Source organism: Peromyscus maniculatus, chromosome 7 (assembly GCF_049852395.1).
Source record: "Peromyscus maniculatus bairdii isolate BWxNUB_F1_BW_parent chromosome 7, HU_Pman_BW_mat_3.1, whole genome shotgun sequence".
NCBI lineage: Eukaryota > Metazoa > Chordata > Mammalia > Rodentia > Cricetidae > Peromyscus > Peromyscus maniculatus.
This window is the reverse complement of record NC_134858.1, coordinates 15,361,128-15,377,097: the sequence shown is the minus strand read 5'-3', so window position 1 is coordinate 15,377,097 and position 15,970 is coordinate 15,361,128. Positions and strand designations below refer to the sequence as shown.

The window sequence follows — 15,970 nt, the reverse complement described above, 5'->3', positions numbered from 1 at the left end:
ACCCATTGATTCTTCTCACCTGCCTGAAATTATCTTAAAGAAATTAAGTCATTCCAAACTTATGAAAAGTGACCAAAAAGAAGAAGACATTTCAAGATTTATTTAAATTTCTTAGCTATTAGAATATCTGGTTATTTGAGAAAAAAATACACAAAGAGAAAATTTCAAACCTTCAAGATTAGCAGGAATGTACAATAACTTTGGATTGCCCTTCAGGGCAATGTCAAATGTAGATGAAACACCACGAGATACAAAGTGTTCTCTTGATGATATTCTTCGGGGTAGTTTTCATGTCTTTTCCTTAGAAAGTACATAAGTTGGTTAAGCATCTGTGAGATCACAGTGTATATTACTTAAGCTACCATAATCTTTCTAGTTGAGTATCTAAGCAGCTAAGCTAATATAAACCCCAAACCTGTCCCATAGAATAAGAAGACAACAGAAAAATATGACTCACATACGGAAAATGCTTCATGTTTTCTTCCTGATTGTTCAATTCTTAAGAAAAACAGATATAATATGAATATAAGAAAATATAATTCCAGGTATAGATATACCACCAAATATGCAATCTGTGAGACATAGCACTATGTTATTCATGATGTTATCAGAAGAGGCAATGTTGATGATCTGAGCAACTTCAGAGCAAAAGTGGAAGCTTTTCAGATCTGTAAATAATGACAGCCTTAGCACTATCTGAATAGTGGGTAAGGGCTTGGATTTGCTCTACTGGATGTGCCTCCCCATGGGAGGCCTTACTTTCTTATGGGGGGGAGTAGGGGTGGGCTTGGAGGGGAAGGCTAAGGGCGTGGGAGGATGGAAGGGGAAATCTTTGATTGGTATATAAAATGAATTTTGAAACTTTCTTAATAAAATAAAAGCGCCCCTTTGAAAAAGCCCAGAGCCAGTTGGTTTTAACACAAAATTCTATGAAACTTTCAAAGAAGAGTCGCCCTGGTGCTCTGTCCAAATAATAATGGAAGCCAAGACCTGTATGAAACCATTTCCCTATCTCCTTTAAATCACATAAATGGATGGAGCTAGAAAAAAATCATATTGAGTGAGGTTACCCATACCCAAAAAGACAAATACTGGCCCAACCCTACTGAACTTCCTTTGCTCACGCATGGGACACACCAGTTGGAAGAACAGAGAATATCTGCTGCACCAAAGGTAAAACTAGCCACCAAAATTTCAGGCCACAGTTGCAAACAGAGACAAAGTGTCCCTACTAGAGTAGAGGTGATACCCACTATGACAAATTCAGGCCACAAAGACAAGAAGACCAAAGAGGAAACAGAAACTAAGGAACAAAACACCCAACCAACAAAGATAAACTCAGAAATCAGCATTTAGAACCATATTTAAACCAAACCCAGATAACTAATTACCAGTGTAAATACAATCAACAACAGTTAGGGCAATATGGCACCACCAGATTCTAGCTATCCTACTGAAGCAAGACCTGAATATTACAGCAACACAGTTGTAGCATAAGAAAAAGACCTTAAAACAAACTTTATGAAGATGCTAGAGGTCCTTAATGAGGAAAGGGAAAAAAAACCCTTAAAGTAACTGAAGAAAAGACTAACGAAAATGAAGAAAATCAATAAATCTCATAAAGAATTACAAGAAAGCCAAGAAAAAACTAACAAACAGGTGAAGGAAATTATTTGGGATCTGAAAATAAAAATAGAAGCAATAAAGAAAACAGAAACAGGGATTTCTGGAAATGGAAAAACTGTGTAAGTAATCAAGAACTAGAGACATGAGCATCCCCAACAGAATACAAGAGATGCACAGAAATTTCAGGTGTTCAGGTTATGATAGAAAAAAATAGGTTAGTCAGTCAAAGAACTGTTAATTTAATATTAATAGTTAATGCCAATATTCCTCAAAGAAACATTGCCAAATTTATTTTATGAGACCATAATTACACTGATACCCAAACCAAATAAAGCCTCAAAAAAGAGTGCAAATTATAAAACAATTTCTATTTTGAAGTAGATAGAAAAAATACTCAATAAAATGCTTGCAAACCAAATTCAAGAACACATTAGAAAGAGTATCCACCATGATCAAGTAGGCTTAATCTCAGATATTCAGATATGGTTCAATATATGAAAAATCAATAAATGTAGCCCACCATATAAAATTTTAAGAAAATAACAAATTATCATTTCATAGATGCTGAAAATTTCTTTCATAAATGCCAACACCCCTGCACGATAAAGTCCTCAATTAGGAAGAATAAAAGGAATATACCTAAATATAATGAAGGGAGTTTACAGCGAGCCCATTGCCAACATCAAAGTAAATGGAGAGATACTTAAAGCAATTCCACTAAAATCAGGGACAAGGCAAGGCTGTCCACCCTCTCCATACCTATTCAATATAGTATTTGAAGTCTTAGCTAAAGCATTAAGACAACTGAAGGAGATCAAAGAAAAATGAATTGTAGAGGAAGAAGCCAAAAGTATCTTTATTTCCAGATGATATGATATTATATATAAGTGATCCTAAGAATTCTACTGGGGAACTTATAAAGCTGATAAACATTTTCAGTGAAGTAGCTGGATACAAAATAAACTAAAAAAAAATCTGTAGCCCTATTATACAGAAATGACAAATGTACTGAGAAAGAAATCTGAGAAAAACTCCTTATCAATACTCTCAAATAATATAAACTATATTGGGGTAACTCTTACTAAGCAAATGGAACTGTTGTATGATTAAAACTTGAAGTTTTTGGAGATGAGTGTAGTGGCACATGCCTTTAATCCCAGCATTCAGGATGCAGAAGCTGTGTGTGTGGTCTACATAGTGAGTTCCTGGAAAACCAGAGCTACACAGAGAAACTTTGTCTCCAAAAGAACCAAAAAAATCCAACCAACCCACCAAACAAACAAAAAACTTGAAATCTTTGAAGAAATTGAAGAAGATATTAAAATATTGAAAGATTTCCCATGCTCAAGGATCAGTAGAATAAACATAGTAAATATGGCCCTCAACCAAAATCATCCTCAAGATTCAAGACAATTCTCATCAAAATGCCAATACAATTCTTCAAAGATCTTGAAAGGTCAATTCTCAAATTCATATGGAGAAAAAAACAAAACGAAACTAAAAACCCAGAAAGCTAAAACAATTCTGAAAAATAAAAGGACTGCTGGAAGTTTCACTATTCCTGATTATAATTTGAACTGCAGAAATATAGTTATAAAGAACACTTGATGTTGGCATAAAATAAGACAAGTAGATCAATGGAATTGAATTGAATTTCCAGACATAAATCCATAAATGTATGGACAGGTGATTTCTTGATGAAGAACCTGGAAACACACACTGTAACAAAGCATCTTCAAATAATGTTGCTGGTCAGTCTGGATGTCTGCATGTAGAAGAATGCAAATAGATCCAAACTTATCATCACTCTGCACAAAACTCAAATCCAAATATATCAAAGGCCTTGACATAAAACCAGATACAATGAAGCGAGTAGAAAAGAGACATAGCCTTGAGTTCACTGGAACAGGAGACAACTTTCTGAGTAGAACACAGATAGTGCAGGCACTAAATTCAACAGTTAGTAAATGGGACCTCATGAAACTGAGAAGCTTTTGTAAGCCAAAGGAAACAGCCATTCAGAGTGGCAGCCTATGTAATAGATAATTTGTTATCAACTCCAAATCTGATAAAGAACTAGTAACCAAAATATATAATGAACTCAAGAAATTAGATATAAAAAATCCAATTTAAAAAAATGTGGTACAGTTCTAAACAGAGAATTTTCAATATGGAAAACTCAAATGCCTGAGAAACGTAAAGAAATGTTCAACATTCTTATCCATCCATGAAATGCATTTCAAAAATACTTTTAGATTTCATCTTACGCATGTCAGAATGGTTAATATCAATTAACAGAATTGAAAGCTCATGATAGCAAGGATGTGGAGTAAGTAAAATTCCACAGGTTTCTCTATGTTCTGAGAGGAGGGAGTTGATGGAGACTTTCTATTTAAGACTGTGTTCTCACTGTGTAATATTTGGCTGTGGGTCTGCATATATGTTCCCATCTGGTACAGTAGGAAGCTTCTCTAATGATTGTTGAACAAGGCACTGATCTAAGAGTATAGCAGAATATGATTAGGAGTTATTTTCTCACAACTTTTTTTAAGACAAGCAGTATTTGGTTTATTCTAGGTCTTTGCAATATCTAGTCTCTGATTCAGGTCATCCATGTAGTGTTGGGTATGGCTCCCATCTTGTGGAGCATAACTTAAGTCAAATCAGACATTGGTTGGTTAATCCTACGAGCTTCGTGCCACCATTATATTTTAGCAGGACACGATTATTGATCAAAAATGGTGTGGATGTGTTGGTGTATATGTTTCTCTTTTGGTAGACTGCAGTGTATTTCCCCATACCAAAGTCACTAGAATGTGGGAAGGAAGGTTATGTGTAGGCACCATTTTATCCTGTCCATGTTCAATGAGTTCTATGGATATTGTCTTCAGCAATGGAGAACCCACATATTGTCTTTGCATTAGCCTGGGTTGCTGGGGGATTTTCTATTTCTTTTTTTTTCTTTCTGTTTTTTTTTTTTTTTTTCGAGACAGGGTTTCTCTGTGTAGCTTTGCGCCTTTCCTGGATCTTGCTCTGTAGACCAGGCTGGCCTTGAACTCACAAAGATCCGCCAGGCTCTGCCTCCCGAGTGCTGGGATTAAAGGCGTGTGCCACCACAGCCCGGCTGCTGGGGGATTTTCATACGATCCCTTTGGCCAAAAATTCAATTGGATATAACCAAGTTTTATTACTGAAAGCTTCATTTGGTGATAAGAGAGGGCCAGTGGGACTCTGTCTCCACCATTATTTAGAGAATTCATTAATATTACTTTTATATATTTTTGGAAGTTTACATTCCACTAGGTTTCCATACAACACCTCTAAAGCTCCTCATTTCTGGCTGTCTCTTCCTCCATTCTCTCCCTCAACCTCATTTTTCCTTCCACTCCCCACCTACTTCTCTCTTGCTAGTCCTCGCCCAACCTTAGTTTACCCATAAATATCTATTTTATTTCTCTCTCCCAGGAAGATTCATGTGTCTCCTCTTGTCCCTTCCTCTATATATGACCTCTCTGCATCTATGGATTGTACCTTGGTTATCATTTACTTAATTGCTAATATCCATAACTGAATGCCTATCATATTTACCTTTCTGTGTCTGAGTTACCTCACTCAAGATGGTTTTTATACTTCTTTCTATTTGCTTGCAAATTTCATGATGCCATTTTATGAAAACTGAGTCATAATCCTTTGTGTATATATACCACATTTTTTTTGAGACAGGGTTTCTCTATGTAGCTTTGCGCCTTTCCTGGAACTCACTTTGGAGACCAGGCTGGCCTTGAACTCACAAAGATCCACCTGGCTCTGCCTCCCAGAGTGCTGGGATTAATGGCGTGCACCACCACCGCCCAGCTAACACATTTTTTAATCCATTTATCTGTGGATGGATATGCAGGTATGTTTCTAATTTCTGGCTATTATTAATAGAGAAGCTTTTAGTCAATGTATAATGAACTTTGACATCATAGGGGCTTTTTAAAAAAATAAATTGTGTTTCAATAGACTGTCTTGGCCTCATAACCCACAAATTATTACTACACCTAATTTCTTTGTTATGGTAACAGTTTTCTCCCAGTCTCCTTCTTTATATGGCTTTATGTGTCATCTTGTCCACCTCTAATTTTCTCTATCACTTTTACTCTCTCTTGGTCTCCTATCCACCTTGTTTAGGTTTTGTTCACATAGCCACAGATATGTTGATACATATGTGCACACATACACACACACACACACATACTTATATACATATTTTAGATACTGAGGTCTGCATATGATGAATATTGTGGTCTCATTTTTCTGACTTTAGATAATCTCACTTAATACAGTTTTTTCTTTATCTGCACATTTTCCTAGCAAAATTTCATAATACTTTGCTGCTGAAAGAAGTCCAGCTACACACACACACACACACACACACACACACACACACATATATATATATATATATATATATATATATATATGGACATCTATGCCCTTCCTCTTTCCTTACTATGGTAAATAGAGAAGTAATTAGCATGAGCATGTTGTTATCTTTCTGGTAGCATATGAAGAAACTTGAGTACATGATGAATTTTGTATTATTGACTCATATAGTTCTGTTTTTAGTTTTATGAGAAGCCTCCATTTTTGTGTCCATAATGACTATACTAGCTCTTACAGCAACTAGAAGCAAATAAAGAAAGAAATGAAAGAAGATATCAGAAAATGGAAAGATCTCCCATGCTCATGGATAGGTAGAATTAACATAGTAAAAATGGCAATCTTACCAAAAGCAATCTACAAATTCAATGCAATCCCCATCAAAATCCCAACACAATTCTTCATAGACTTGGGAGGAACAATACTTAACTTTATATGGAAAAACAAAACACCTAGGATAGCTAAAAGAATCCTGTATAATAAAGCAGCCTCTGGAGGCATCACAATCCCTGACTTCAAGCTCTGTTATAGAGCTATAGTAATAAAAACAGCTTGGTACTGGCATAAAAACTGACATGTAGACTAATAGAATTGAATTGAATTGAACACCCTGCCATTAATCCACATACCTACAAACATACGATTTCGACAAAGAAGCCAAAACCATGGGGAAAAAAAATCATCTTCAACTAATGTTGCCGGCATAACTGGTTGTCAACATGCAGAAGATTGCAAATAGATCCATACCTGTCACCATGCACAAAACTCAAGTCCAAGTGCATCAAAGACCTCAACATAAATCCAGTTACACTGAACTTGATAGAAGAGAAAGTAGGAAGTAGTCTGGAATACCATGGCACAGGAGATCACTTTCTAAATATAATACCAGTAGCACAGACACTGAGAGCAGCAATTAATAAATGGGACCTCCTGAAACTGAGAAGCTTTTGTAGGGTGAAGGACACGGTCAATAAGATAAAACGACAGCCTACAGAATGGGAAAAGATCTTCACCAAACCCACATCTGATAGAGGGCTCAAAATACTGACCAATCCCATTTTAAAAAATGGGCTATAGAGCTAAACAGAGAATTCTCAACAGAAGAATCTCCAATGGCTGAAAGACATTTAAGGAATTGCTCAACATCCTTAGACATCAGGGAAATGCAAATCAAAAGAACTCTGAGATGCCATCTTACACCTGTCAGAATGGCTAAAATCAAAAACACTGAAGAAAGTCTATGTTGGAGAGGATGTGGAGCAAGGGGAACACTACTCTACTGTTGGTGGAAATGCAAACTGGTACAGCTGCTCTGGAATCAGTATGGCCGTTTCTCAGAAAATTGGGCATAAGTCTTCCTCAAGACCCAGCTAAACCACTGTTGGGCATATACCCAAGGAATGCTCAATCTTACCACAAGGACACATGCTCAACTATGTTCATATCAGCATTATTCATAATTTCAAGAACCTGGAAACAACCTAGATGCCCCTCAACTGAAGAATGGATAAAGAAAATGTGGCAATATACACAATGGAGTACTACTCAGCAATAAAAAACAATGATATCATGAAATTTGCAGGCAAATGGATGGAACTAGAAAATATCATCCTGAGTGAGGTAACCCAGACTCAGAAGGACAAACCTAGTATTACTCACTCCTAAGTGGATACTAGATGTGAGAGAAGGAATGACCAGACTGCAACCCACAGCTCCAGAGAGGCTAGCTAACAGGGAAAGACCCTAGGTGGGACACATGGATGACCCTGTGAAGGAAAAGTGGATGAGCTCTACATGAGAGGACTGTATTGCTGAAGGGCTTCTCTCCAGGTTCCACTAAGCCCTGCAGTCCTACAATCCATGTATAAAATAATCACTCAGACGCTTATACTACTTATAAACTACATGGCCATGGCAGGCTTCTTGCTAACTGTTCTTATATCTTAAATTAACCCATTTCTATAAATCTATACCTTGCCATGTCACTTGTGGCTTACTGGAGTCTTTGCATGCTGCATGTCCTGGTGGTGGCTTGCAGTGTCTCCCTCTCCTTCTTCCTGTTCCCTCAACTCTCCTCTGTCCTTGTCCCGCCTATACTTCCTGCCTGGTCACTGGCCAGTGTTTTATTTATATAGAGTGATATCCACAGCAGGACTGGGTGTGTGGGGGATGGCAGAGTGTGAGGATGGGGGATGAGAACATAGGGAAATGGGAGGGTCAAGCTGGAATAGGGACAGAGTGGGAGGGCAGGGAGGAAGATACCATGGTAGATGAGGACATTATGAGAATAGGAAGAGGCAGGATGCTGGGGAGGTTCTCAGGAAACCACAAGGATGACCCACCTTAGTCTGCTGGCAGTGGTCCAGAGGGTGCCTGGACTGGTCTACTCTGGTGACCAGTCTAGCAAATACCCTAACTATCATCATAGAGCCTTTATCTAGTGACTGATGGAGGCAGATGCAGAAATCCATGGCCAGGCATCAGGCTGAGCTCTGGGAGTCCAATTGATGAGAGAGAGGAGAGATTCTGCAGGCAGGGGAAGTTGAGATCATGATAGGAAGATGTGCAGAGATGACTGACCACACTAGTGGAAGCCCATGAACTGCAGACTAGTACCTGTGGAGCCCCCATGGGACTGGACTAGGCCCCCTGGATATGGAAGAGGGTTTTTGGCTCAAAGTGATTGGGGGGACACCCAGGCAGGGGGATTGGGATCCATCCCTGGTGCATGGGCAGGCTTTTGGGAATCCAGTGCCTGTGGTGTGACACCTTGACAGCCTTGGTGCAGTGTGATGGTGCTTGGACCTGCCTAGGCTCAGTGTGTCGGGCTCTGCTGACTCCCCATGGGAGACCTGAATTTGGTGGATGTGGGGATGTGAGTTGGCTTAGGAGAGAGGCCTGGGGGTGGGAGGAGGGAGAATGTGGGACCTGTGAGTGGTAGTGAGCAGAAAATTTCTTAATAAAGAAAAATGAGAAAAAAAAGAATTTCTCTTTCCCATTATCCTGTAAAATATTCATTCATTCCTTTGTTTGTTTGTTTTTGCTTGTTTGTTTTTGTCAATGCAGGATTTCTCTGTGGGACAACCTGGATGTCCTGGAACTCCCTTTCTAGACCAGGTTGGCCTTGAACTCAGAGAATTCTAATTGACTCTGCCTCTCAAGTACTGGGGTTAAGGGCATGCATTACCACATCTGGCTCACAAATATTTATTTCTTATTTCTTAATGCTAGCTCGCCTTTCTAAAGTTCGTGAAATGAGTTTCAAATATATACCATTATGCTGTGGGATGGTCTGTATGTCAAATGTGTTGCTCTGATTGGTCAATAAATAAAACACTGATTGGCCAGTGGCCAGGCAGGAAGTATAGGTGGGACTAACAGAGAGGAGAATTGAGAGAACAGGAAGGCAGAGGGAGACACTGCCAGCATTGCCATGACAAGCAGCATGTGAAGATGCCGGAAAGCCATGAGCCACGTGGCAGGGTATAGATTTATAGAAATGGATTAATTTAAGATATAAGAACAGTTAACAAGAAGCCTGAGCCATTAGGCCAAACAGTTTAAATAATATAGGTGTCTGTGTGTTTATTTTATAAATGGGCTGTCAGACTGCCGGGGCTTGGCGGGACACGGAGAGAAAACTCTCCAGCTACACCCTTAAGTCAACATTCCTCTTTGCCTCTAAAGAAGCTAACCAAAACTTCTCAGAAGTCTTATTTTGTTTTTTTTTTTTCATTTTTGACATTTTCATACATGTTTATAATATGATAATATACATCCCTTGTTACCATTTCTCCTCCTAATTTTCTATCATTATTTACATAGTAGTTATACATGAAGTAACATATTTCATGAATCCATAATTATAACAGCAAGGCATAATCATAATATAACATTTTGTAGCATTATATTTCTTGCTTTATAAATTTTTGAGCTGCTCTTCTGATATTTTCCCTTTATTGTGAGTGTTTGCTAACATTACTTTGTTTATAATAGAGCAGAAAATACCTTGCAAGCATCTTAAGAGGATCTGAAAGGAGGTAGTAGGAGATAGATGTTATCAAACAAATTATATACAGGATGAGAATTTTCAAATAATAAATAAAAATATTTTTATTGAGAAAAAGGAATTGATGAACCTGAGAAGTCCTATGATGTTTGGAAGATTAGAGAAGAAAAGTTTTATTTTTTCACAGAGGAAAGTCATTACATATTATGAGAAATATATTATCACTATGTTAATGAATTTTCAGATCTATATAGAAATATGTGTATACATATGATAATACATAATTCAATATAGATTGCCTTAGGGTTTCTTTTGCTGTGAAGAGATGCCATGACCCCAACAACTCTTATAGAGGAAAACATTTAGCTGGAGCTTGGCTTATAGTTCAGAGGTTTAGTCCATTACCAATATGCTGGGAAACATGGCAGCATGTAAGCAGACATGGTGCTAGAGAGGAGCTGAGAGTTCTACATCTGGATCTGAGGACAGTGGGAAGAGAATGAGACACAATTCCTCCAACAATATTACACCCACTCTAACGAAGCCACATCTCCTAATAGTGCCACTCCCTGTGAGCTTATGGGGGGGGCATTTTCTTTCATTCACCACATTGATAAAAACAAAAAAAAAATATTGGGGAACTATACATCAATAAAATTGCTAGCAATGAAAATAAGATTTTTCATATGCACACACAGATTGTGTTAGTAACCATTAAATAGATTAGGCAGTAATAATGTACCATTAACCTGACATAGTGTTAGTCTTTAAAATTTCATGATTATCATGTATCTACTAAGTTATCACTTGTTTTACAATTAATAAATCCAACTATGTGCATAAACAATTTTCACTGACTCAAATTATCTATCTTACACTGTTGTTAATAGAGTATTTTTAAATATATAAAAGATAAGGATATTTAAAACAAGGGGAAAGCCAAATATTGGAAAAGAAAGGTAATGAAATAAATGTGAGTCAAAATGGGAGGAATACTATTGAATTCATAACAATGAAATAATAGAATTAACACTTGTTCAGTGATTATTGTTGCTCTTTAAGTATTTATGTTGTCCCATAATCACATGGGAATTAAAGTATCTAAATAATGAGAAGCTGTGGATATTGAAACACCAGTACTACAGGGACTAAAGACAGTTTTCATATGAGAGAACTCAACAGCTTTATCCAGATAAATATTCAGCACCCTACTATCTGATTTTAGGTATTACCACTTTAGTAAGGGAAACAGATGACTGACTCTCTCATTCTTCAGTGTTTACAGTGAGGACATCTGATATTTCCTACTTTATGTCATACCACTATTAATGGTTTCTTGTCTATCAATCTACTTGGGAAAACTCCAAAGTGAAGCCTTCAAGAGGATGACCAGAATCATACTACATGTGGAGTGTCCTTATAATTCACATGTTTTCTTCAATACCTGAGAAACACTAATTTTGATATTGTCTTTTATGTTCCAGGGATGTCTTTTATCCTCAATAGCACTGTATTCTTGGTCAGTTCTGAATTAGTTTCAAATTTCTCCAAATTGAGAATAGGCATGTATATACATATATGTAGCCAGATTTTTCTTAATTTTGTCTGCCTGCTTTAGAAAATTCTTTGTTGATCAGATATTTAGTGTTTACTATGTTTTGGTTATAAATATTCTGAGAGAGAGAAGGTAGTGAAAAATGTCACTAGCTTCTCTACAGAATATTAAGGCAAAATATATATAGACAAGAGATAGAGATCATAGTTAGGAACTCTATGCTCTTATAGAAGACTGGCATTCATTTTCCAGCAACTGTATCAGCTGACTCAAAATTACATGTAATTGTGTCTCTAGAGAATCTGCCCTTTGTTTGGCCCTCTACTGGCACACATATTCCTATGTACATGCCCACATATAAACGTAAAACACATACAAATAATTTAAAATAAAATAAATCTTCAAAAAGCAAAAATAGCATAAATTAGCAAAATATAAGCACCATAATTCCTGAATTCACTAATGTTAATATTTTGCCATCAGAGTCCTTAAGACTAGACAATTATTCACATCAATATAATATATAATTTAAATTCTTAAAAAAAAGTCTTTGGTTTTGGAAGAAACCTGATTTTCAATTGAACTGTTCTCAGTACATTATTTCATTATTTGAATTTATTTGCCACTCATTTGAACATATTCCTTAATGAAACACAAGTCTAAGAAAAATCATTCATATCAAAGAGAAGGTACTATACTGATTAATTTTTTCATAGTTCTTTTCATGTCCTTGTTTCTAAGGCTAAAGATGAATGGGTTCAGCATTTGTGGGACTACAGTGTACATAATGCAAGCCACTGAAGTCTTATTGGGTAAAATATTAACTGCAGAGCTTATGTAAACCCACAACCCTGATCCATAGGACAAAGAGGTCACTGACAAGTGAGAACTACAAGTAGAAAAGGCTTTATATCTCCCTCTCACTGAAGGTATTTTCAAAACAGAAGAGGCAATTTGGACATAAGAGAAAATAATACCGGAGACTGGGATGCCACCAAATATAAACGTTGCAAGATATATCAGAATATTATGAACAAGGGTGTCAGAGCAGGCAAGCTTCATGATCTGAGAAAGTTCACAGAAGAATAAGGGAATTTCCAGGTTTGTACAAAAGGATAGCCTCAATACCATGAGACCAAGCAGTCCCATGTTCAAAATGCTAATGAGGACAGAAAAGAGAATTATTAGACCACATAATTGAGAACTCATGATAACTGTGTAAGTCAGTGGATAACAAATGGCCACATAACGGTCATAGGCCATTGCTGAAAGAATACAACTTTCAAACCCAGCAAAAAACAAGACAAGGCAGACCTGAGTGAGGCAGCCTGCATAACTAATGCTCTGGATCTGTGTTTGGGTATTCAGTAACATTTGGGATTACAGTCGTGGTTAAGCAGATGTCATTAAAGGACAAATTGGAGATAAAGAAGTACATGGGTGTTTGCAAATAGGAGTAAGAGCTCACCGCCAGGATAATAAGCAGATTCCCCAAGATGGTGACCATGTACATGAACAAGAAGAGGCAAAAGATGACTGGCTCCACTCTTGGATCATCTGTTAGTCCCAGAAGAAAGAAGTGAGAAACATCTGTCTGGTTTTTACTTCCCATATCTTTGGCAATCTATTTGAAATAGAGTGAAATAAAGTGTAGGAACAGTCAACATGTTGAAAGATGTTGGGAATATAAGTTATTTGGATGAATCACATTTATTCTTAATAAACTCCTAATATGAGGACCATAGCCTATGTTCTAGCAAGCCCTCCAGACTGCTTTGAAATACAATTGATTTTGAGGTAAATCTAATTCATTTAAAAAACATGCTTATTATAGCAGCTGGTTAGCATTCAAATAGATCATTCTGGTTATTTTCCCTGCACAGAACCCTCATTCATCTTACTGTAACTATTACTGATTTTTTTTAACAATGTGGTTTTGTATATTGCTAAACATCCAGTAAAAAATAAATATAGTATAATGTATGGCTTTTTAATCAGAAGCATTCCAGGGATTATACGGACAAAAAGATGAGCAAACATTATGTAAATTTTCTTATAAAATTCTTTCAAACCTCAGCCTGCCTGTTTTTGAGAGTATAATATTGTCACATCATATATATATATATAAAACCTTCCCCCTCCAAACTTTCTGATATACTTCTTCTTTCTCTTTTTCATAGACATGACCTCTTTTTTCATTAACTGCACACATATATGTATAGTTATATATGTGTATTACTAATATAATCAGATAAGTACCTAGAATGCTACTCATATGTATGTTTTCAGGGCTAACCATGTAGTTTTGGAAAACCAATTGGTGTGTTCTTTCCTGGAGAAGATTATACTTCCACTCCCAGCATTCCTTTTGTGTTTGTAGTTCTTCATGAATGGTTGAGACCTCTTGTAAAATGAGAATGTATCATCAAATTATGAATGGAGCTGGGCGGTGGTGGCACACGCCCTTAATCCCAGCACTTGGGAGGCAGAGGCAGGTGGATCTTTGTGAGTTCGAGGCCAGTCTAGTCTATAAAGCCATATCCAGGAAAGGTGCAAAGCTACACAGAGAAACCCTGTCTTGAAAAACCAAAACCAACCAAACAAAAATGTGGATGGATTATTCAACTTAATTATCCTATTTATCCAATGGAAATATTTGGGAAAGTGAATTTTTCCTTGATATGAAGTGAGCAGTGAGTGGAACAATTAAGCTCTAAACATTTATTCTCTATTATTAGACTTTTCTGACTAAACTTTATTCATGCACCTGGATCATACAGTTTTGTCTCCTTGTGTAACTCAAGTATATACAAGTTTACTAAATTATATTTCAATAAATCTTGGGAAATCATTTGTAAGAATATTTCATGATGAGCTACAGTTATAATAATTAAATTTGAAGGTAGCAGTGTATGCAAAGAATGTGCGTTTTGCTGGGCTCAATATGCTCAAAGAGAAAATGCCTTAGCTCAGTGCTCAGAATGTGGTAGTCTCACATAACATTTACTCAGTTTTTCATTTTTTCTTACTACTATGGACTGCCATACAACTATTATTCATTAATCAGAAAGAAGTGACAAAGTGGAGTAATTTTAGAAAAGGAGTAAGATGGGACTATCCCTAACAAAAGAATTATAAACATCAGAGATGTGACTGCATGTAAAAATCACCTTTGACAATGATAGTCACGTAGAATAATAACAAGGAAACATCCTTGAAAACAGTATTTTATTAACAGAATTTGTAATAAATATACAGGGATTAACAAGAGTTTAAGTACAAATGATTTAGTTAATGAAACATACTTAAACTCACTTTGTCAACCTTTACTAAAGAATTTTACATTATATGATTAGTCTCAAGAGCAACAGGACTCAATAGTGTACCTTGTTATTGAAGACAGAAGATGTGTTCTTGTGAAGCAAAGGAACTGAGTCATTACTTCTTTGCTAGGGAGACTCATCTCAAGAAAGATGCATATGTGTTGGTGTCTACCTAGGGCAGAGATGTTTCATTGACTGTCACAGGATAACTCCTCTAGTTTCTCCATCTCCAGGGACATAATATCCAAAGGTCTTCATTAGGCTAGGTATGTCATGTAACTTTATTTCCTTAAACACAGAGGGTAAAGTAAAATGAGGATGGCTGCCCTCCTGACCCCTGGGGCTTGATTACACTGCTCTCCTGTAATTATTATGTCTGTTTTTCTCCATTTCACAGGCCTAGAATACAATGTCACATCTTACTTTTCTAAAAATTTAAATTACTGTTCTCAAAATCATTACTAAACTGTTACTGATACACTAAATATTATTTTCTATGGCAGTAAAAATACTTTTATGTTGAAGTGGACAATATAACTATGCATGATAGATTAAATATAAAATTATATACTCAGCACAATTATCCTAATTTGTCTCTGCATAGTGATAAAATGAATGTATTAAATATGCTTCTGGGGAAGGAATTTATTAATAGCATTTCACCAAAGAACACAGAAATGTTGTATCATTTGTACATTGGAGCTCTTTGAGCTATAGAAATCTTTATATTCCCTAGCATATTTCCTCCAATGAAAGTGTATCTTTTAAACTATAATTTCCAGAGGGGCGGAGAAAGAGAGAAATGTTATAGATTCTATAATATCAAATGTCTGAACTTCAGTAAAGATTTGAAACATTACAATTTTAGTCCTTTTGAAAGTCATTCATTTCTATTATTACTTAGCCACACCACCTACCCCTCATGAATAAATTCTCACAACAATGGAAAATACATTTCTTCATATTATCTTGTCTCTTGGTATTAAGAAAATCATTAAGTAAAAGAAAATGTTAAACTATGTAAGTAAAACT

General features: G+C 36.4%; 1 pseudogene; it reads right to left on the bottom strand.

Annotated features, from left to right (window-relative positions):
- Positions 1-12,198: 12,198 nt before the first annotated feature.
- On the bottom strand, positions 12,199-13,394 carry LOC102913030 (olfactory receptor 7G2-like; annotated as a pseudogene).
- Between the last annotated feature and the right edge of the window lie 2,576 nt (positions 13,395-15,970).